The sequence below is a fragment of the Carassius auratus genome, unplaced genomic scaffold (genome assembly GCF_003368295.1).
Source record: "Carassius auratus strain Wakin unplaced genomic scaffold, ASM336829v1 scaf_tig00011627, whole genome shotgun sequence".
Taxonomy (NCBI): Eukaryota; Metazoa; Chordata; class Actinopteri; order Cypriniformes; family Cyprinidae; genus Carassius; species Carassius auratus.
In genome coordinates this window covers 35,613-60,233 of record NW_020524224.1, presented here as the reverse complement: position 1 = coordinate 60,233, position 24,621 = coordinate 35,613, and the positions used below count along the sequence as shown (strand labels likewise).

The window sequence follows — 24,621 nt, the reverse complement described above, 5'->3', positions numbered from 1 at the left end:
TCCTCCAGAAATCAATATGCTTTGGTGCTTAATCATAAACATTCCTATGATTATGGGTGTTAAAAAAATGTGTTATTTTTTGCATTTATTTCAGGATGTTTTTTTTTCATGAATAGAAAATTTAAAAGAACAACATCTATTTGAAATATATGTTTTGATTAACAATGTAGAAGACTTTACTGTTATTTTTGATCAATTTAAGTCATCCTTGCTGAATGAAAGTGTAAGTTTCTAAAAAAAAAAAATATATATATATATATATATATATATAATAGAAAAAAATAGGCCTTTTTTATTTTTACTGTGCAACTGCTAGGATTCTAATGCATGTACCACTTTACTTACTGCAGAAAAAACTAAATGACAATATACAATATTAGAATCAGTCAGTACTGAGTATGTGAGACTGATGACTTCTCTTTGTGGAATACTTGTCAAAGCTCTTTGCCTTCCAAGAGGTCTGCAGGACAACTACAATTATATAAAATAAGTACCATTCAAATAATGAAACAATTAAAATGCTATAAAAACACCAGTCAAAATGTACAATATTTAATTTTTTCTCAGAACAACTGTTGTTTTTATGAAGAAAATAAACTTATGGAATCATGGATTTAATTTTAATATATTAACAGTGCAAAACTCTGACAAAAGAAGGATAACTACAAATAAAAAACAAAAAAAATGTCATTTATAGTTTATAATTTTATAAGTTTATAACATTTATAATTATATTTACTTTAAATAAATGTAAACATTTTTACATTAAATACATTTAATATAGTTTGAAAACTACAGCAGCTTTGTCATCATTACAGCAGAAGTACCAGAGGAAATATCTTTCCTACATGGGGGACTTAGAATATTGTTTTGGACAATTGGGACTCTTGTAGTCAAGGCTGCTATGTTATTATATAGAAGCAGCATGTACATGATGTGTGTGTGTTATGATTGTGCCTTTAAGTGTGATATTTAGTTTCAGAGAAAACAGGCAGGTGGGCGGCAGGCCATGACTCCTGCGCTGTGAAGAAGAGTTCAGCGCATGCGTCCCATTTCTCCCAGGTGGACCACACACACACACACACACATACCAAAACGCATGCAAAATCTCTGCTGTGCACTACATAAAATATTTAATCACTCTCTAATGACACTGACTTCTGTCCTTAGCTGATTTGTTTCCTACTTTTTAAAAGCAGATTATTTCCATGGATGAGTTTTAGGATAAGCCATGCACAAAACACAAGTACTGCACTTCATCTTGCGACTGTAGCCAAGCTTAATCTGAATAAAACACTATTTCTTTCTTTCTCTTAAAACAACATGCCACACAGTGTAGTATTTTCACAGTCATACGCAGTGTCTAGTCCAGGATGACAAGGTTAGAAAATAAAGAAGTGTTTGGGCTAGATTAATTCTGTTTTGCAGGACTTATTCCAGTATTTCAATTCTTCTTCTGCCACTTTAAGAGAATGTTTTTTTCTTTAGCCAGGATACTTGGACAGAGTTTACATCAAGATATAACCTAGCCAAAATGTCCTGAAATGGAAATAAAGAAAATACAATTCAATGCTAATTATTTCAAAAGAATAATTACATATTTCAAAGAATAGTTCACCCAAAAATGAACATTTACTTACACTCCGACCATCCAAGATGTAAATTAGTTCGCTTCTTCATCAGAACAGACTTAGAGAAATGTAACATTACATCACTTGCCCACCAAATGGATCCTCTGCAGTGAATGGGTGCCGTCAGAACGAGTGTCCAAAAAGCTAATAAAAAACAGTTGCTTCTTGCTCCTCTATCAATAACATTGCTTTCTCCAGTGAAAACGTTTAGTCTGATTTGTGAGAGAAATATGCACATATCAAGTTAGCAGACAGAAATATTCAAAAATTTGTTTAGAAGACAAATTTCTTTTTTATTTTCTTTTTATGAACACTTAGATTTTTACTTCACAAGTTATTAATTGCTGAACTGGAGTCGTGTGGATTACTTGTGGAGTATTGTGATGTTTTTATAAGCTATTTGGACTTTCCTTCTGATGGCACCCATTCACTGCAAAGGCAAGCAAGTGAAGTAATGCTAAATTTCTCCAAAACAGTTGTAATGAAGAAACAAACTAAACTACATCTTGGATTACCTGAAGGTTGGTAAATCTTTAGCAAATTAGATTTTTTAGGTGGAATATTCCTTTAAGCGTCATTTGTTTAAAAGGCAAAAGTAGTACAGTAAATAAAACATGGGAACTGAATGTAGTCATTAAAAAATTTTGCTTTGAAGATTGATGAGTCATATGAATTGCATTTAATCTGATGATTTCTTAAACTGTTGTTCCACGGGAATCAATATCCAGAACGCAGCTTCTCAGAATTCAACATTTTTATTCCTACAATCCCAGATTTTAAGTCAAGGTCAGGAACAAACCCGTCAGGCCGTCTCACTGGGCTGACCTGGATCCATCAGTATGAATTAGGTGCACAATGCTCTTACGCACAATATATTCTTATACAAAATATATCAATCTCTTTCAGCCTGGGGGAACTAGATCGAGAGTAGAAAAAAGAGAAAAGAATAATCCTAATGAAAAATACAATCCCTCTTGCATTGAAAAGTCAAATAAAAAGTGTCGAATAAGAAAGCACACCGGGCTGACCAGAACCAGGCCTGAGTTCTGCACGCACTCATGCTGCAAATTCCATCAGTGGTTCGGTTATTGATTTAGAGCCTCTGAGACACAGGACATAATTCTTAGAGAAATGGGAATTTGCTGCTGCATACAGGTATGGAGAACTCCACCTCTTTGGATAATATATTATAGTGACCAAGTATTCCCAAAAATTGCAAAAAACAAACATTATTTGTATGCTATGCAGTGATATGCTATATAGATTCAGTAAGATTAAAAAATATATATATATTACATTTATTCAGCAAGAATGCATTAAATTGTGATATTAAAAACATTGATAATGCTACAAAAGATTGATTTAAAATAAAAGAAATATACATTTGCCAAAGAAACCTGAACAATATACATATTACGGTTTCCATAAATGTATAAAGCAGAATAACTGTTTTCCTTATGATAAGAAGAAATGTTTCATGAGCATCAACTCAGCATATTAGAATGATTTATGAAGCATCGTGTGACACTGAAGACTGAAGTAATGATGCTGAAAATTCAGCTTTGCCATCACATGAATAAATAACATTTTAAAATGTATTAAAATAAAGAAACATTTATTTTAAATTGCAGTAATATTTAACAGTATAACTATTTTTAATTTATTATTTTATATATATATATATAAATTAGGAATTAAATGTTAGTTAAAAATCAAATTTTCATTTTCAAAAAAAAAAAATTATAATAATTACAACTACCCAAAGTGAGATATTTGGAACAGATTTTTATCATATATAGGTAATATGTTAAGGAAAATATGCCAGATTCAAAGAATGAAAGACAAATAGCTAATAAAGATTGTGATTTACCACTTATGAATTTTTTTTATGTAGTTTAGTTAGTTAATGTTTCATATTGTCAACCAATCGGCCCGTTTCAGAAGATATCAGAGGGAAATCCACAACAAACTGCCTATCAGGCAAAAGCAGCTTATAGAGAATGTGAGGGAAAAGAGCTGGTGACAGGCTTGAGCGAACAAAGAGCTCTCAAGATATTATGGGATGGCAGCCAGGCATTCACAGCTAACAATAGATGCCCACAGATTCAAACCTCCGAGGCCTGTGTTTTGTTGAGCCCATCTCTCTGTTAATGGTAAGCATGTCCATTACCGTCTATCCAGAACTGTTTGGTTACTTCAGCCACAGAGAAACATGAAGTTCCTTTATATCTGACATCATGGTTAGCTTCAGGCAACACGAATCTCTCTGAAAAGGGGTTGAAAGCAAAGAGCAAAGCAAACACTTTCTCAGCAAGCACCTCAAAAGCATAAATCACCACGCTGAAAGTTAAAATAACAAAATATAAAAAGAACTGAACCTGACAATACGCCTCCTACCTTTTATTTTAATAACAAATTACATTTAATAAAAGATTAGATAACTATAGGAATGATACTGTGTTCATGAAGCAGAGTGAAAGATAATTAAAAGTCTAATTTTATTTGGTTGTTGATTGTAGTGTTACACACTCAACAAAGTCAGCAAACTCTTTGGAGAAAGAAGTTAACAACTTCAGGTTGAATCATTTTAAACCATGACAAAATTAGTGTTAACATAGTATGCAATTTATGAATGAAAATAAGTCATATATCTTTTGAAATAAATTAGGAAGATTAAAATATGACAATTAATATTATGGGTCAACTGATAATTTAAATCTAATTCAAACTCAGAATGGCAAGAAAACGTATGAATTGTGAGATAAAAAAAAATCACAGTAAAAGAAAAAGAAACAAAAAAAACAACAACAACAAAAAACAATAGCAGGATGTAAACTCAGAATTCAAAGAATTTTTTTTTAATTGTTCAAAAACTTGTGAGAAAAAAGACAGAATTGTGAGATAGAATCTCAGAAATCTGAGGGGAAAAGTCCTTATTTTGAGATAAAAAAACCAACCATTACCTTATCTCATCGCAGAAATAGGCTTCTATAGAATTGCGACCATTATGCATTAAAAATGATTTAAACTTACTATAATGAATATGAATAGAACACAACGTATCTGAATAGAAGAATCAAGGAAAAGAGGGTAAATGGACAATCATTACTGAAAATTATGCCAAAAGGAGCTGTTTCCAATTTAAAAAGGAGCATGTAATTAAATAAGAGGGCATGGAATCGGATCTATTATGGTTGCTGACCCGGGTCAGAGAGTACAGACTCCAGCTGGTCAATCTGCTATTGTATTGACTTATCCTAAATCTATTCTATTGTAAGGCCATGTGTCTATTCTCCTAGAAGTCCCATTAAAATGCACGGTCCTCGGTTCAGCCTTTGATTATTAGATAACCCCCATTTGTGTGCATATGCAACGCTACAGTTTATCTATACGAGACAATGATGCTTTGTCAAGAATCAGACGTGATGGTGTTGAGATGTAGCAAAAATGTATTATGCCTCCTACTCACATAAATATCACACAATATGCAGTGATTCATTACATTCATACTGAAAATGTAGAAATGGACGTACAAATAAGTTTGTGTATTTCTTTGAGTGTTTCTTCAACTATGGCCACTTTTGCTGTTATTTTCAGGTTTTTAAACATGACACATTTATGCATAAATTGTAATGTTTTACCCTTGTCTCAATAAAACAAAAAACAAATATATATATATATATATATATATATATATATATATATATATATATATATATATATATATATATATATATTTAAATAAACATTGATTTAAGAATAACTAAATGCATTAAAAATATTTTTTTTTTACACATAGCAAAAATTTCACCCAAAATTCAAATATTAATTTGCTTGTTTACAGTGTCAGGAAAAGAGACATGAGACACGAGATACATAAAAAAAATATATAAAAAAACCTCTATATATATCAACAGAATATTCTTATGCATTATTTACAATTTTAAATTATTTAATTATTTGTTTTTCTGCATAATATCACACAATTACAGCTTTTTACAGTGTGTAAATGTGTAAACATTTTTATTGAACTGTATTTACTGGCATAAAGTTCTAGCTGAAATTAGCTTTGGTAAGACAGAGGAGGCGGGCATTTTATTCCAAAAATGTAATTTTCTGTTGAACACAATACTTAATTTGAAATGTTAATGGCATTTGTTGGTTTAAAAAAAAAAAAAAAAAAAGATTTCTCCTATAAGACACATATACTGAAAAAAATGTGCTAGTAATTCACAAACAATGGCAAAGAAACTTCAAGTAACACACTGAACATGAAATTTTGAAGTGGAAAAACTGAAATAGTATCTTCTTTTAAAACCTACTCCATAAAACCTATATCCAGTGTCAGACATAGTTAGCACTGTGTGAAAGGTCCAGAAGTCAACAGGAAACACCCATATATACATATGCACACATAAAATACATGCAGTTAAACCATATACATACATCCTGACACACCACTAGGACACATGCATGTGCACAGGTGTGTGTATTTGTGTGCGACAGAGAAGGGGAAAGCAGTGATGCTTGGTAATTGAAGAACAGGCCTGTCACTGCTGACCTGTAGGAGGCCAGGGATGAAATGTATTCCAGTCTCTCAGCTTTGTGTTGGCATTGACAGGCTGCTGAGCTGCAGGTCTGACAGGCCTGACTGAAAAACAGCCCATCCTGATCGTTACGCTCCCCCCCGCCTCACCTTTCTCACCTGCTCCCTGACTGCACAGCAGCACACAAACCAGCCCAATACATACACACTCATCTGTGTACAAACACTCACATATTCACCCGCTGACAGTGTCAAAGGTGCTCTGTCACTGGTCATTATAACGATGTCACGGGTCACGTTCAGACATCTGCGTCATAAAGAAGTTCTTATTTTACACACGGCATGGTCTCCATTTTGATCCAGCGATGTCGCTGATATCTTAAATTGTGTGTTCATTATTTTATTCAATTTCAGCTCCGTATTATGTCACCTTCCATTTAGGCTAGTTTTATGACTAGCACCGCAGAATGTGAGTAATAAGGCACTGGACGTGTACAATCTGAAAATGTTTTAATATTCATTCTGGCAGCTCCCCGGAATAATCTTGTGCATGTGTGTGTGTGTGTGTGTGTTAAAATCCAGCACTAGAGCCCATTACCTAGCGCTCCTGCAACCAACCAGAATAATGCTGAGAAAAAAATAATATACTCAAAGCCTGTGGCTTGTGCACTCTGTCATCCTGCTGATTTGTTCTGATGTGAATATCTAATCTGGGTTTGGAAAGCAGATTACGGTGCATTAAATTCCTTTAAATGGGTCTAGTTTCATACCACATTCATATTGGAAAGGGACGGAAGATTACGGCTAAATGCAGCGAACATCTAAAGTGAAATGCAGAGCAATTCTTCCTTTCATATCAGACATGCATTTAATCAAAAATACATACAAATAAAACACAAAGTATTGTCATAATAAGTGAAAATACATTAACTGGCCATTGTTTGCTTAGTTACTAGATTCATTAATATGGCATCTATTTGCAAATTTTTCTATAAATACAATAAAAGTGCCAGTTCATGATACAATAATTTAGTTATGCACACATTAAAAACAAGGTTAAATAAAATGCATTGCTGTTTTTTTAGCAGCTGAATATTTATTTAAAATTACTAGTGGTGGGCACAGATTATGTTTTTTTTAATCTAGATTAATCTCACTGTGATCTTGAAATTAATCTAGATTGAAATGGCTCATTCGAATTGCCGTAGCTGGGGTCAGCGGAGACCCGGTAAAGGTTGTACCAGTGGGCCCTGTTTGAAATTGTTTAATTTGTATGTTCGTTTATTTTTATTTATTTGTGCTATTTACACAATGTTGAATTTTTTTTCAAGTTTGTAGGTGTCAAGGTATAGAAACCAAATAATTAAATGTAAAATAGCACTGGATAGTCTTCAATGTAAAAATGAAATATACAATCAAACCTACATTTATTCAGACACTCAACATTTCTCACATTATTACAGTTTTGCTATATATATCAAAAATTATATCTGGTGTCTGAATAATTTTTGGTTTGACTGTTAAAACTACAAAGTAATGCAGTCAAGAGCAGTGAGTCTTTCATTTTCTTGGATTAACATTACAGACGCCAGTAGCTAAATTAGGCGCGGTCACTTTAAGAGACGATGAAGCATCCAATATAATACACATCCCATTTTTTCCTCAACTATTTACTTTCACTTAAGAAATAACTGACAGTTATTCGAGCATAATTTCCATGGTGGATATTTTGACATATTTTGTATGTATTTGTCGGCACAAGAGCAAAAATAAGCAAATTCGATGTTTCAAGTGTTTTGATGCGCCTTTCTCTGCGTGAGCCCTGAACACCAGCAGGGCCGTGCAGAGACCTTTGGAGGGACAGGTGCTCAAAGTATAAAAGGGGCACATGGCACAAGGCTTTAAATAGCGCGGTTCAAAATAGCAATACAGCAATATATTGTGATGCATTCCTTGCTGATTCGCGTATCGATATGGAGGATTATGTATTGATATGGCAGCAAATGCTGTGATGCAGTTTTGAAAAAGAAACAGATTAGAAAAGACAATTTTAAGTTTAAAAGTAAAAAAAATTAATCACTGAAGCACTTTACATTACATTATGCACAGCTGCACTTTCTGTTGTTTCTGATGAGAGAATTCGTTAAATAATTCAGTCACCGAGCACGTGAACAAAACACCGCGTTTCAGTGATGACTCTTCTTCACGTCTCTGATTGGCCATTGCATTCATGAGCGCAACAGAATCGTTTCTGATTGGTTATCATGAAGCGTTGTACGAACGCGTCTGTCTCTGGTTCAGCGACAGCCAGCTAACACAGATTTGAATTTAGCAGCTGATGCTGTGCACTGAACGATCAAATCACTTCGGAGTGATTGTATCAAATATATACAAATGATTATTCGGCTGTTTTATGTCCTTTGGAAGCTGCATTTGGCTCAGAAATCTTTGAATGGGCATGACGCCTCTGAAACTGTTCTCCCTCAAACAGCACGCTAACGTTACTTCTACACTGCAGGCTACACCGCAATAAAAACAACATATCTGCATGTTGTCACATCACGTCGTTCTTGTAAAAGAATAATAAGTAAATAAACATCAAAATCACTTTGCTGAGAATGAAGCACTTACCAGCTTCCGCGGTGTTGAAAATATCCTCTGGCAATTAAAAAATGCTCGTGCGGCGTGACGAATCTTCCAGGTTAGACGAGGAGGTCATCGTCAGGTGAAAGGTCATCATGTGGGTCATCTTATTGACGGCTAAATTATTATTCAGAAATTTTACTAATATTTAGATTGGGCACGGGCAGGCATTCACAAAAGTGTACGTTATGACCAAAAATAAAAAATAGAGAAAATTTTGCTTTGACTAAAGGGCACTTTGGGCACCAAGGGGCAAAGGGGCAGGTGCTCAAGCATCTAATGTGATGCTTTTTTGATTCCTGATCTGTGCTTTGAGTTTTGCCTTATAAGAGCAATTGTTGTATCAACATGGATGCAATCCATATATAATATATTCACACACCCATATATTACATTTCCATAGTTTATCGTTATTTTCCTGTTTAGCACTGCTTTGACACAATATGTACTGTATAAAGTGCTATAGAAATTAAGTTTTTGTGATATTACATTGCTAATACTCTACTACAGTACTGCAAATCAATGATCCCATTATGTTTAGCACCACAAAACTCTTATTGCACACAATGTGTACTAAACCATCCAGTAACTGCACCAGTAGTGACTTGTGATCATGTACGTTATGAATCTACACTTGTAAATAAATATGACAGCAGTAAAGAAACTGGCCAAAAGAGCCGAGAGGCTTATATCAGGTTGGAAATTGCAGTCTCACGGCACATGAAGTCCCTGGAGCAAAACCTGAGCAAATTAAGAGCTGTGGGAACAGTCCTACACACAGAGAGTCAGCATTCAATCTCATTTATGCTGTGCCTACAGGCAAGAGCTACCTCTGCTCTGCATTAACCTCGGAGTCCGTCTGAGAACAACTTATTAAAACAAACACTGCTGGAAATTGAATCCAAGAAGCTAAAAAACAGGAAAAAGCAAAAGAAAGGAGATAATGAAGCCAGAAGTGCTTGAAATGAGAGTTACACAAACAATGATGAATGCTATAGACATATAAAATAAATAAATTCATTAATTTAAAGCACAGTCTTTTCTTCCACTTTTGTTTCCTGTTATCAGTGGTGTTAAAATGTTCCAATCAGTAAGCAAAGTTCTTATTGAAGCTTATAATTCAAAGGGTAAAATCAATTGGAAATGGATGGTTGTTTGTCTATGCACACCTATGAATATATCTACTCCGCTCCAGACCTGCTGGACAGCAGGTTGAACCCAGGTCAGATAATGAGACAGCCAGCACCCATCTGTCTTTTAAGCTGCTGAGACTGGATGGGCTGCCATTCCAGCCAGACCCTTGACCTCTGGATTAGGGTTAGGCCATGTGGCACAGGGAGGAAGGACAACATTACTGTATGAAACATAATATCACCTCAGATACTGTACAGCACATCTTATTGTCTCTCACTGTCTGAACTAACAAACAGATATTTCTTTGTTAACAACCTACTCAATCAATCACAAAACAATTACTCTAGAGTCTAAAAGCAAGTCATTTTAACCTAGAAGCAAGAAACTTGTTGTAAAAAAAAAACAGGCCTATCATCCAGCACATTGGATATGTAAATGTTTTGTTTGTTTTATTCATTGTTAAATGAATACACAGTATATGAAATAAATATTTTCAAATATATAAATTGATTAAACAGTATATCAGCAATTGATAACTGAAATTGGATATTTGCTGAAACACTAACACTAAGATTGCAACTTTTTTATAGAATGGAATGTTTGTAATCTCAAGTATTTCCTTTAAAAATATCTTAAACTTTATAAAACTGAATAATACACCTATTTATAGCATGAACGTTTCAAATAATTTCCTAGAACGGACTAATATATTACTCAGGTCTGAAAATCCTGGAGGTCTTCTGTCAAAAACGTGCCTCTTGAGCTCTGTCGTGTATAATCATTTATAGCCTAACAGAGTAGTTTCTTACATCTGGCAACACAGAGGCTTACTCCAAAAACCAACCAATCACAAATCACTCGACTGATTCATGCTCCTCCCACACTCCCACACTCTCTGGTGCTATGCACGTGTATATATACACTTATACTGTACATGTGAGGGCGCATTTCAACAAATACACAAAAAAATGACACACACACACACACACACACACACACACACACACACACACACACACACACACACACTTGTATCCACAAGCATGTGCAAGTTGCAGCAAAATCGTACATGAACCAAAACTGATCTGTGTCTGCATGAGGAATAATCCCAGATTATGTCCTTTGAGATTAAGTTTGGTTTTGATTCATCTCTCTAACTAGCAGCCTATCAGGGATGTCAGCAGCTATGCATTGATAAATTATTAAATAAATTATTAAAATAACCGAATTGCAAGATGTACACCCAGAATTTGGAGGGAAAAGTGACATAATAATGCAGAATTATGTGATACAAACATGCATTTCTGAGAAGTAAAGCTTGGATTGTGAGATATGAACTCTTAATGTCAGGATTTTAGGATAAAAAGTGTCAAATGCAAAATAAAACAAAAGTCAGAATTGAGAGGCATAACCTCGAAACTGCAAGACAAACTCACAATTCTAATAAGAAATTCTGAATTGTGAGATATAAACTCAATATTGTGGGAAAAATTTCTGAATTGGGCTGGGAGGTGAAAAATTGCAAATCCTATAGAAAAAAGTCAGAACAGCAAAATATAAACTCTTGTGATCTATAAATACAGAATTATTTAAATTCCATTATGGAAACAGGCTATTTGTCTGTTTACCAATCCTGCAATGACAAATAACTCCACAGACACCCTTCAGAACAAGAAGTGTTAACAATGACAAAAACACACACTTCTTTTATCTCGAACACAACCCACCAAAGCCCACAGGCTATCTGGGTCATCCCGCTGCATTGAGGGTTTGCCCACATACAGAATTAGCTCATTCAGAGTTTAAACTTGTAGTTCTATCTACATTTTCAGTGGCACTTTATATAGAACTGCTGATGGTCAGAGTGTTTGAGACGGTAAGAGACTGATTAGACTGTATTGATGAATGCCCGTGTGTTTAGTATTTATGAATCCTCGGTGCATAAACGCACTTGCACACACACACGATTGTGCACAACACACAAACTATTAAAACCAAAATGACGTTCATTATTATAATTCATATATCACATAGTGACGTGTCAATTAGTGCTACAAAGTCAACATGCATGCCGAGCCAGCAGAATAATTAAATTGGAATATTAAAGAGTGAAATGACCGTGTGGGCCTACAGCCTGTGATCAATCTACAGCTAATGAGTCATTCATCTTGGTCCATTCAGTACTCCACCCTCGCTCCGAGGGCAGGCACAGCTCACGGGCGCTGATGAACTCTGCGCAAATCAACATCTAAACAAAAGCAATTTGTCCTCAATAGCGTTTCAGCATTGGGAGGTGAGAGGTGCTGGAACCAGTGTGAATGAAACACTTGCAGAACAGGATGTGAGGTGGAGGGGTAAATCATTTACTTTTCATTAGATTAGTGCGATATCTTTGAGTTCAAAATTTGACCTTACAAAAATTCACATTTTATATGTGGCATTCTTCAGGGTGACAACAGTCCTTTCAATGTAAGCTGAAGTCAAGCAGAAAAAAAAAATCATTTGAAATAATTAGGTATAATATAGTAGCTGGTGAATTATCTAATTGTTATTTTTTATCAATTAAAATGATCTATTATTATTATTATTATTAATATTAAACAATAATAATTTAATTTAATTTAATTGTAATAATTAGGGTTAGAAGCTGGTGAATTCTTCTTAAACAAATTAGTGTTATTAAATTAAATAGCTAAATAAAAACATTGATGCTAAATGCATTTATTTTCAAACAAACAAACAAACATAAACAAATAAATAGAGAAATAAGCCCAAGCGAAGCATCAACTTCCGTCTAATAAATTATTTGCAAGATACATAATAGCTAAATATATCATTTGGTCAGAATACATGACTACTGTTTTTCAATGGCTTCGATGAAAAATGGTGTAGTTAAATCATTTACCAGCAGGGGCTAACAGCGTTATGTTAACCAGCCAAAACTTGAACCCTTGATTCAGGTCCTGATATCTCCATCAATTTTTGGCATCAGTGTGGCCTGCTAGTGTAACATACCCAATCTCTTGAGAAGTGTTACAGAATAGTTTACAACTGGAAAGGACATTGCTTTTGTCCAGAACACACCGTGCAGTTAGACTGAATGTGTTTGTTTGGTATAGTCCATGTTTGAATCCAATTGGCTATTCTGAGGCTTATTAATCGTGACCTGGGCAGCACAGGTCTGCTGCATCCTATCAGTTCAATCGGGGCTGATTCTGTCCTGTCAGGTAATAGGATTTCCAGCGCTGCTGTGACTTAGCACTTAAAGAGCTAGCTGGGTTCCTTCTGTGAAAGAAGTAATCCAAGTTTAAACTATTTACCCACTAGCAAAGTTGACTTGATGTCCTTGTAAAGTTAAGAGGGACAGACAGAGTCACTCGAGCCCATCTAAAGAGAACTATCTGCACTTATTCCATCATTTACTCACACAAACTGTGGACAGACAAGTTGGCAAACAGGGACTTGAGCACGCCTTTGTTTGAATATGCATTACCTCCCAAAGGGCAAACAAATTAATGAATATTCACACTCAATCTATAGCCCAAGGCTTCCTATACATTATTCATGCATGAAGCTCGAGACGCAGGCGCATCAACTTTGTCATGGCTAATAATATTTTCATTTTTTAAAATAAACAAACTTGAACTTTGAGCGTTTCGCTAATTTATTTATTTTTATTTCTTTTCACAACTGCACAAAAAAGCAACTATTTCCATGATACTGCACTGTGTGGGTTAGTAAGTATGGAAAAAAATATCAAAATGAATGACTTCACTTGTATATTTTCCAGTGATTCTCCAGTGAGATCAAGCAACAAGAAGTGGAAATAAACAAATTGATAAAAGAAGCCCTTCTGAATCATGGCTGACATCTCATCTCCCTCAGGCTTAAAGGAATCATTCACCCAAAGTGAAAACTCTTTCATCATTTACTCACTTTTTCTGTTTTTCCTTCTGTGGAACACAAAAAGAGAAGTTCTGATGAATATCTTGAACAGTCTTTTCCATGCAATTTAAATAAATGGAGACTGAAGCTTGAAAAAGGACACCAAAGCAATCCTTTCAACTCACGACTCGTGAAAAAAAAACCTCATGCATGTATCATAAAAGCAGTTTATTTAAATCATTATTTACAGATGATCTGCTTACAGGGTCAGTGATGTGAACTCAAGAACTGTTACTAAATTAATCTAATTTATGATTGAACCAAACAGATCTGTGTACTGGTTCAATTGATTCACTGAAATGAAACTTATTCCAAAGAATGATTCAATGACACATTGCACATTAATTGTGTTACATAAATCTGGATATTCACAAATTTGGAGAATGAAGCTTGAAAAAGCCCCATAAAAGATCATGCACATGTAATAAAAACAGTATATATGGCTTTAATTCAAGTCATTTGATCAATCAGTCTAATTCAAGAATTATTTAATCCGAATGATGTTGATTTAATAAAAACAACCCCAAAGAATGATTCAATGGCAAATTGCGCATCACTAGTCTCAAACAAAGCTCTTTTATGTCTTGAAATATATTGTGTAAGTCATATAGACCACTTTCACGATGCCTTTACTGTGATTTTGCATTTTTTTTTTTAGCTCGAAAGCTTTGAACAGCTCCCTGTTCATAGTAAATGCTCAGAAAAAAAAGCATGGAAAACAGTCATAACAAATGTGGAAAATGTTTGGAATGACATCAAGGTGAGTAAATTATATTTTCTTGTTTTCGAATATACTATCCCTATAAGACTCTCAGAACAAGCTGAGATACAGAAACTCACCACATTTTGACTATCACTTATTTCCAGTCTGCTGTCTTTTCTTAAGAAAATGAGACAAATGCTTATTAAACCAAAGCCCATCACCCTATTATAGGGAGGAGGGCATTGTTTTCCCACCATTAAAGAACTTAGGCCAACAAGAGGACATTCCCCGTTAAAAGGTTTCCTCTCTGGAGGAGAGACAGTTGAGGTGACAGTTTAAAAGCTTCTCTCCTCCCATGAAAATGCGCTACCTTCTTCCACACAATTGCGCGGGCTAGTCAAATTGCATTAGTGATGCTCTTGGTCTTTATATCGTGCCACAATAGGCCTTAAATGTGTTGTGAGTCTATCTGGAAAGCTCTTTGCCACCACCAACAAGGATTCTAGCGCTGTGACATTTTCTGTCACAACACAATCAAATACATTTTCATCAGGGCGATCAATACACACCGATTAACTGGAATTGTAGGTGCAGCTCTTGTGAGATGGAGCTAGTGTAATGAGCCTTAAATATAGCATTGCTCCATCTCTCTATCCTCCAATTGAAAGTAAACAAATAACCATAAATGAAGCCATTGGAGGGTGTCGACATATTAATATGGATGAAAACTGAAGACCATCAATATTTCATATCTTGTCAAAATGATCTGTTACCTCCACCTGGGCTTTGGAGGTCATATATCTCCTTGTGGCGAACAGGATCAGTCTTGGCTAACTCTGATGGGAGGAAAGAATAGATAAGGGATGCATTTATTATATTATAGAAACTTCTAACAGATCTTCATCTTCAATAACCCATTACAATTTATATAACTGCATGCATATACAGTACACATTGTTAATACTTGCAGCAGTCTCAGACCAAATATGAATATGCAAGAAGTCATTATTTTCACAAATAATTGGGGGCTATTAGCATTTGTTTGTTTTGTATCTATGAAAGCTGATCTTATTTTTCGCAATTCCAAATCTAGGGAGGATAATTTTGAAATGGTCTTTGATCCAAATATCTTTAGAAATCCATTACCATTTAAAAGTTTTGGGGGTCTGGAAAGATTGCTTTAAAAGACACTTGTAAAAAAACGTTTATTTTTTAGTTTGATGAAAAATACAGTATAAACTTTTCATTGTGAAATATTTAAATTAACGGGGTTTTTTTATTTATAATTTTTGAAAATCTAATTTATTTCTGTGATGGCAAAGTTGGATTTTCAGCAGTCTTCAGTGTCACATGATCCTTCAGGAATGATTCTAAGGCTACATTTACACAACAACGATGTAGTCAAAAACGGAAAAGTGTTTCTCTTGCATTTTTAAAGAGTTTCACATATACACAACAACTTTTTCAAAACAATTCGCGTTTTCACATATTCGCGAAAATGGCCAAAAACGCTGTATTACATATGCCAGACCAGTAGTTGGCATGTAACCTTGTTAGTAAACAGTACATGTAGGGAAGTGATGATTATATGATGTATATGATGCGTCTCCACTAGGGGTGCTCCGATCACGATCGGCCGATCGTTAATGCGCATCTCGTCAGTAAAGCCGGTTTTCTAATCAGCTGTTAATTCCATCAGGTGCCTGATTTCACATAGAGCAGCTGTTACTACACAGAGCCGTTGTTAACTGAGAAGATGCGCCAAAAAACGCTGAAAATGAAGTGGATTTGCGCATCTTCTCTATTAACAACAGCTCTGTGTAGTAACAGCTGCTCTATGTGAAATCATGCACCTGATGGAATTAACCGCTGATTAAATAACCGGCTTTACTGACGAGATGCGCATAACGATCGGAGCGCCCCTAGTCTCCACTGTTGGTTGTAATATTGAAGTAAATCCAAACTTTGCTGAAAAATCATTAGCAAACTCTTCAGCAGTAACAACAGTGCCATGTACTCCGCATTGTTGAGTATGTTTGTTCGCACTTGTCTTTAAAATTGTCACATATGGCGCTTGTCTGCATACCTAACACATATAAGGATGTACATGTTTTCAAAGATTCCCATAACGGTGGCATTTTAAAACTTGCACATTGAAACCCGTTTGCAAAAATACGTGTTTTCAGTCCCCAAAATGTTTTTGGCTTAAAATTTTGTCCTGTAAACGGCCCCTAATATTCTGAAATATTTCTTATTGTTATTGATGTTGAAAATGTTCATATTTTTGTGAACAGTTTAACACTTCTTTTTTTTTAAGGACTCTTTGATAGTTAGAAAGTTCAAAAGAACAGCATTATTTGAAATATAAATATTTTGTAATATAATAAATGTTTTTACTGTCACTTTTGATCAATTTAAATCATCCTAGCTGAAAAAATATATACATTTATTAAAAAGAAAAAAAATAATTAAAACAATTTCTTACAAAAGCAATCATTTGATTTGTAGAGTTTCTTCTTCTCAGAGTTAAGGCAGTGAAAATAACCTAGCTGAAAATAACTATGAATATTAAGAGTGATTAAGGCTAGAGAGATGGAATGCTCCTTTCCCCCCACCATTTATGTCATATCAGGGTCATTCTAAGAGTCACACACTAATTTGAACACCAATAGATATCAAAGATAATTGCTGTAAGAAACATTCACAAATAAATCAGCCATTATTGGCATCAAATAATGTAAGCTCTTGAAATCCTCAGTGCTTTCAGTAAGGGAGCGGGTGAAACTGCAGCCTGGATTCTATATCTGCTCTGAGCTTCAGGGTAACAGTGAGGATATTTTGCTTTCCATCTATTATAACTATGCAAAATTTCATCCTAACCTGCCAACAGTAAATTTCAGTGATATTTTTTGTATGGGACCAAATGCATTGTGGATGAACAGTGACTGTTAAAACAAATGCATCTTTTCTGCATTTAAATATTTAAGTCGCTTTGTAGTTCATGACTTTCACATATGAACTGAATATGGTATCTTTTTGTGAAGATGTCAAGGTGTGTGCAATAGAGAAGAGAGGAAGGTGAAACGACAGTGGACATTTACACACAAACACACACACACACACACACACACATAAATGATGAATGCCACACTCATGTACTGTAACATGTCAGACTACCATTGCACACTTAATATTTGAGTGACTGGCACGGAGCATACAGGCCAACATTTTTTTTCCTTTTCCAGTATTCCAACAGATTCTATAATAATGCCCCATTTAGATAAATCTAGATTAATATTTCTCCATGTTTATAAACAAAGGGTGTGACAGTAATGGCACATTCTCTTTTTCTCTCTCTCTCTCTCTTTCATCCTCTTTGACTATAAGAACTGCATGCCTTAATTGATAAATCGGACAAGCTCTAAAAATAAAACTAACTGTCAAATGCCTTGGCTGGAGAATGTTCTCATTTGCATGACTGCAGAAGGTAGCGTTTGACGGGGTGGAAGGGGTCTCTGCCTGCAGTAGGGCTGAAGCAGTGACTGCACTGCTGGGGAAACCTTCAGATTGACCCATAAATCATTCATGCTTTTCCTTCTGTATCGACACAAAGAATTCTCTCTTCCACCGCTTTAGAGCAGAGCTCAACCAAACAGTACAAGGTACAAAAAAATCACTTACCTCTTTCGAGAAAAGAAAACCTTGTTAGATATTGTTATAAAATAACATATAATAAATAATTTAGATATATTTTAGAAATATACGTTTTGTTATTATTTATTATTATTATTATTATTTACTAATATATATATTTATTTTATACACACACACACACACACACACACACACACACACACACACACACACACACATATATACATATTATATTATATACATTTCATGTACAATTCCAACAATATACACCAATTACAAATCACACTTAACTACAAATTTCTTTTAATAATGATTAATTGGCCAGTGATCTATTATAAAGTAATGAATTCCCGCTGTAAGAGAGGAGTACAACGCGATTGAAGTCTGTTCTCCAGAGATGGGTGTTATTGTTGAGTGATGCAGTGCTGATCTCAGTATAGCTTTAAACCCAACGCAGCATTAATAAATAGGTCATAGAGCTTTTTTACCCTCTGAATTTTTCAGGCTCGGGTTGGCAAATTGAACATAATTAAGGCCCAAGGCAAAGGTTGCACTTTCTTTGAAATAACAGGCTGTGTTGCAGCACAGAGAGGGACAGACAGATAGGAAAGATGCTCCAAGGATCTGTGCAGCTAGGCAAGGCAGCGTCCTTTAAGGACAAAAGAAGATGAGAAGGAAACAGGCAGCCATTACGCCAAAGCCAACAGCTCCAAAGCGCTGAACGTTCCTGCTCGCATTCACTAAGAATGTGCAGTTTAATATGATGTATATTATAACAAATATTTTTCACAAAAGAAGTGTAATTAAAGAAGTGCATGCATAAGGTTTGGAGATTTTTTTTCTGCAGCATGTCTGTGTGTGTACCTTTAACATGAAGGGCATGGGGGATGTGTGTGTCAGAAGACATTAGTGTCAGTACCCTTTCTAAGGACAGTACCTGGGCCAGCCTGGGTCATGCCAGCATCACGCCTGCTTTTAGCCAATAAAGATGCAAGCAGATTATACTCAAGCAGGATAAAAGCTTCCTCATTTGCACCAATCAACCGGCTCCACTAATCAGCTGAGAGGAAGCAAGAAGACTTTTCTCTGCACCTGGTCATGCTTAACCTGGACCTGGACTTGGACCTGGACAATATAAGAACACGAAAAGAAACAAGAGCTTAATGAATGTTTAATGATTTAAAATGGCATGTTTTTGGGAAAGAGTGCGCAAATATGGATAACACAAATTTAGATGCATAAAAATCAGCTACACCTTAAGAAAACCACATTTAAAAAGGAATTTTAAAAGTCTTTTTTTAATTATTATCATTTCGGCAGAGCTACACCAAACAGTACAAGGTACAACAAACAAACCAAAAATCTCTTGCCTCATTTAAGTCTGTAAATTAAGTAAATGAATTAATCATTCAATTAATTAATATAAAAAATAATCTAAAGGCATTTAAAAAATATTTTGGCAGAGTACAAGATACAAAAAACAGACCAAAAAATAGATTGTTTAGTTTAAGAGATAAATAATAATAATGAAACATTGACATGAGAAGACTTTGGGCATTTGGGTGATATGGAATACTTTAATGATGCTTTTATGGAGCTATTTTTTCATTTATGCACCTGGTCCCCATTTACTTTCAACGTATGGAGCAGCTCAGACATTCTGCTAAACACCTCATTTTGTGTTCCACAAAGGAAGGTCATAATGGTTTGGATGGTTTTTTTAATTTGATTTTTGGGAGAACTATCCCTTTAAGCCGCATTTAAGGTTTTTAGTAGAATGTAATGGGAAGGACATTGAACGATTTGCTCTCTATTTGGCAGCCCCAGCTGGGTTAAATGCCTCTTCCACATCCTCAGAAAATTAATGGCAGAAAATCTCAACCTGAAGGCTTTGATCCGCCATAGGGCGCCTGGGCCCTGATTAATATGCAACATTATTAACTGTCTGTGGGAGCCAGCGAGCACACAAACACACAGTCATGAAAGCATGCAGGCGCACATGCACGAGCACTGCGTATTTTTACACACCTTTACAACGGTATGAAGCAGTATTTGTACACACTATTTTTAACCTTAAATTTATTAGTTAATTACATTAGATCTCTTCTATTTCAAATCACATTCTACTTTAGTTGAGAATATATAAACACACAGTCAGGGAGAGATTAACTGAAGATTCGGTGCACTTTAGGCTGAACGCATTTTGCCAAACAGAGATATTATTTGGCTTTCATTATCCATTGTGTGTCAGTGTGTATGGAACGAACAGGAGATGAATGACAAAGAGAGCACGGAAGATGGAAAATTGGAGGCAAACTGAACGAAAAAATGGAATAAGAGGAAAAGAGGGAGTGACAAGGACAGAGAAAGGCAAAGAAAGAAAGACACCATCATGTTCCACCCCTCCTCCCCTCCGTCTCTCCAGCTCACATGCCGAATGTGTGCAGGGGTCATGATAGCGGCATAAAATAATGACTGTGTGTTTAAGCACACAGGAACACGTGAGTGAGGGACTGAAAAATAAATGGAGAAATTTGATTTCATTTTCATGGTATCACTTTAAAATAGAGAACATATATTCATAATTAACTATGACTTTTCCCTCAAAAAAATCCTAATTTGCTGCTTATTAATAAAGTGTCTTTGTGCATGTGTGTGTGTATAAAAAGATATAGTTAAATAATAATAATAATAATAAAACCATAAAGAATTATAACTTAAAAGTAAAAATTTAATTTGAAGAAAAAAATCTAACTTTTATTTCAGCCAATATTTCTCTTTTTCCTACAGTTTAAAACTAAAGCTGAAATAAAATCAACAAAAACTATATAGACATATTAAAAAAGAAAAGCAATAAAAGTGACATAACAACAAAATTATATGGCAATAAAAGCATACATATTTTGCAATAGTTATGTTGTCATATATTTAGTTATATCAAAAATTATATCTGGTGTCTGAATAATTTTCGGTTAGACTGTATATAAATTGAACTGCTCAACTCTTCAAATGCAATTTAATAATTATTTTAATTAGTTACCTTCATCTGTAATTAAAATGAACTGCATTTAGGCATGACTTCCACAGCCTTTTCTTTTGAAATCATAATTCTCTCAATATAAATATTACCTGCACTTAAAAAGAAAAAGAATCTGTGACATTTACGGTAAAATACCGTCAGCTGTGGTTGCCAGAACTTCACTGTAAAAAATATGGTAGCAGCATTTTAAGTTTTACAGACTTAACTTAAATTTACAATAAAATACCATATTTCATTAACTGATGTAATGTTAATAAACCAACATATTGAAGTACTAATATCTGTTTTGAACCATTGTAATGATAACCACCAAAAATTGGTGGTGATGAGAAAGTCTAATGATGAACCAAATCTCATCACATACAGCTTTTCTATGAGCTGAGGAGGGCATGACTTATATAGAAGGTGCACAGTGTCATTCACACTAACATTAAACCCCATTATGGTGACACATGATACTGAAATAATGCAATAAACATTAATTTAACAACATTAGAAGTAAGATTAAACTCTAATGTACACAACTGATAAGAAAAAACTAAGAAGAAACATGAAAAAAAAACATGCTGGGAATTCTGGGAGGGTCAATTTATGTTTTGTCACTGTACATTATACAATGACTTCTTTTTCACTTCCAAAAAACTTGTTTTTAACAGAATTTTACTGTAAAATAACATTAAAAGTTATTACATTTTTTCACCGAATATAGTATGGAAACTTACAGTTAACAGATTTTTACTGTAGCATTTTTAAAGTCTTTTACTGTTAAAATAACAATCATTTTATACAGTGTGCAAATGCATCTATAATGTTTGAGATTACTCTGTATTAAAATACAGAATTTCTGTGAGGTGCAGAAAATGGCAGCTGCTCTTTATTTCCAGATAACCGCCATGATTAGAAGAGGAAAAACGAGCCAATCCTGCATAAATTATCCACCATTATTATGTGGGTGAGCAGCGTTTCGGCTTCAGTTATCTAGGTCATCCCACGACGGCTTAGTGAGTTTTCATATGGCACAGCTATGTTTAGGTAAACCACACACATGCAGAATCTTGCAGAACCATAAAATAAATTCAGCACAGATCAACAATGAGCTGCTGATTTATACCGTATGGACACTGTAATTGCATCAAATTAACATATAGCACAAACAAAGACAGATTTCGGGATTTGGGCACAGTGGCAGAGAAGCTGGCCCCTGAGGTTCAGGCCCACAGTGCCACTACTGATGATATTGCTTGGTAATATGCCTGCTGAGTTTGACCTCTGTCTGCTGTCACAATGTCATATGCTATCTGCCCTATACTGCCTGCTATTGCTCTCCTTCTCACCATCTCTCTTTTTCTCTCTCTGTCCTTCCCTTGGCAGCAGATGCACTGCATGCATGCCAAGACTACGGGCAGGCGCCATGATGGACAGATGGAAAGGGGACGCTCAACAAGTGTAAAGTGCAAAGGAAGTTAGCTGGAGCAGCGCTGTGCAGAGCGAGAGAGAGAGAGAGAGAGAGAGAGAGAGAGAGAGAGAGAGAGAGAGAGAGAGAGGTGGAAGAGTGTGAGTACCTGTACCTGCAGATGGCTGGCAGGCCCAAAGGGCCCTACTGTCATTACGCTCTCTCGGCATGGAAGAAAAACAGTTTTATCCAGAGCCCTGAAACTCAGGCAGCTGCTCTCTGTGCCATGGGAATCTAGCCAGCCTCGCCACAGACCCAAAGCTACATCGCTCACCGAGGCGGACAGCAATGCAAAATTATCATCCAACCTTGTTTACTTCAATCAAGACTCACAGTTTTATTCAAAAATTCAAAACAAATCAAAAGTTAATAAAAATATAGAAATAGAAATTAGTTCTCATTTTACAGTAAACATATCTAAAACTAATTCCTTAAGAAAAAAACTGTGATAGCATAATGTTAGTATCAATTAATAATTTGTATAAAGTATGTTAATACTATATATTTGTGCAGTTGACAGATGCTTTTATCCAAAGCAGCTTACACTGATTTATTTTATTAGTTCATGCGTTCCCTGGGAATAAAACCCATGACCTTAGTGTTGCAAGCACAATTTCTCTACTGTTTGAGCTAGTTTTGTTCTTGTTTTATATATATATATATATATATATATATATATATATAAAACTGTCAAAACTGTATCATGAAAGTTATTTCTGTGGTTAGTTAAGGACACCAATCATGTACCCAAACAAAACGCCAATACAAATGTTTTACATATAAAATGTGAATTATTTATATTGTTGTGCATTTAATACTGACAAACTGCTGCAGACAAAGAAATGGCAATATTCCTCTGTATACCTGTAAACTTAACCACAAGTGATGACATTACACTTTTATTCTAATAAAAATGAACACGTTTATCAGAAATATAAGAAGAGAAGATTATGAATGAAGTGATACTTAAAGTAGGTGGTAAAGTTGGCAAACGGTTAATATATATATGTATATATATATATATATATATATATATATATATAATATATATATATATATATATACTCTGATTATAAACACACAGCTGAAAGGCAGCTGCATTTTCCACAACACTTTTGAATTACTATGAAACAATTAGAGCAAAAGCAAACCAGCTAACAGACTCCTAAAACCATCCTCTTCAACTTAAATCAAATCTCAGAGCATACAAAAGTCCATTACAGGAAATTAGAAAGAGCGAACATCTAGGAGAGGGCTTCATTCACTTTTATCGAGTCGGAGAACTTGCCTTTGGTGCATTGTGTACCTGTCAATGAATTGCAATTCAGAGAGGACTGCTGTCCTGACAAATTGCTGCGTGTTAATGCGCTTTCTCCCTCGCTCAGCCAGGGCCCTGGGGCATGCTGGGATGCATGGACAGACTCGATCTCGCCCTCAGGAACAATGCAAAGAAAATGTCACAGGCCTAGTTGGAGTTTAATGCATTGCAGAGCCTGTATAGATGTAATCGAACATAATTCAGATCTGTGTTACAGCTGTGAGGGGCTTTGTTAGCTATGTGCTTTTATGGTCTGATTAAATTTAGAATTTGCATTCATTTATTACATTAGAAAGAGGAAAGAAAAGCAATCATTTCAATTCCACCCCCTCGAAAAATCTATTTTCCGCATGGCGACAAGGTAAAGACAGACTTTATCTTGCACCCAAATGGTTTGTATAGGCAAAATAAATACAGATAGAGGAAGCTTCAGCATGCTGCCAGTGTTTTCCTGCAAAAAAAAACGAAGGAAAATTTAGAAAAAAAGAACAAAGCACGCGCGCTACACAATCAGCCATGTGTGAAGTACGCAAGCACACCTCTCTAATTCACCG

General features: G+C 35.0%; 1 long non-coding RNA gene across 1 annotated transcript; it reads right to left on the bottom strand.

The window, feature by feature from the left end:
- Positions 1-13,627: 13,627 nt before the first annotated feature.
- Positions 13,628-19,903, bottom strand: LOC113073218 (uncharacterized). Its single transcript, XR_003280463.1, has 3 exons — positions 19,194-19,903; positions 15,376-15,438; positions 13,628-13,907 (listed from the first exon to the last, which is right to left on the bottom strand). It is a non-coding gene; the product is annotated as an uncharacterized LOC113073218 (long non-coding RNA).
- Between the last annotated feature and the right edge of the window lie 4,718 nt (positions 19,904-24,621).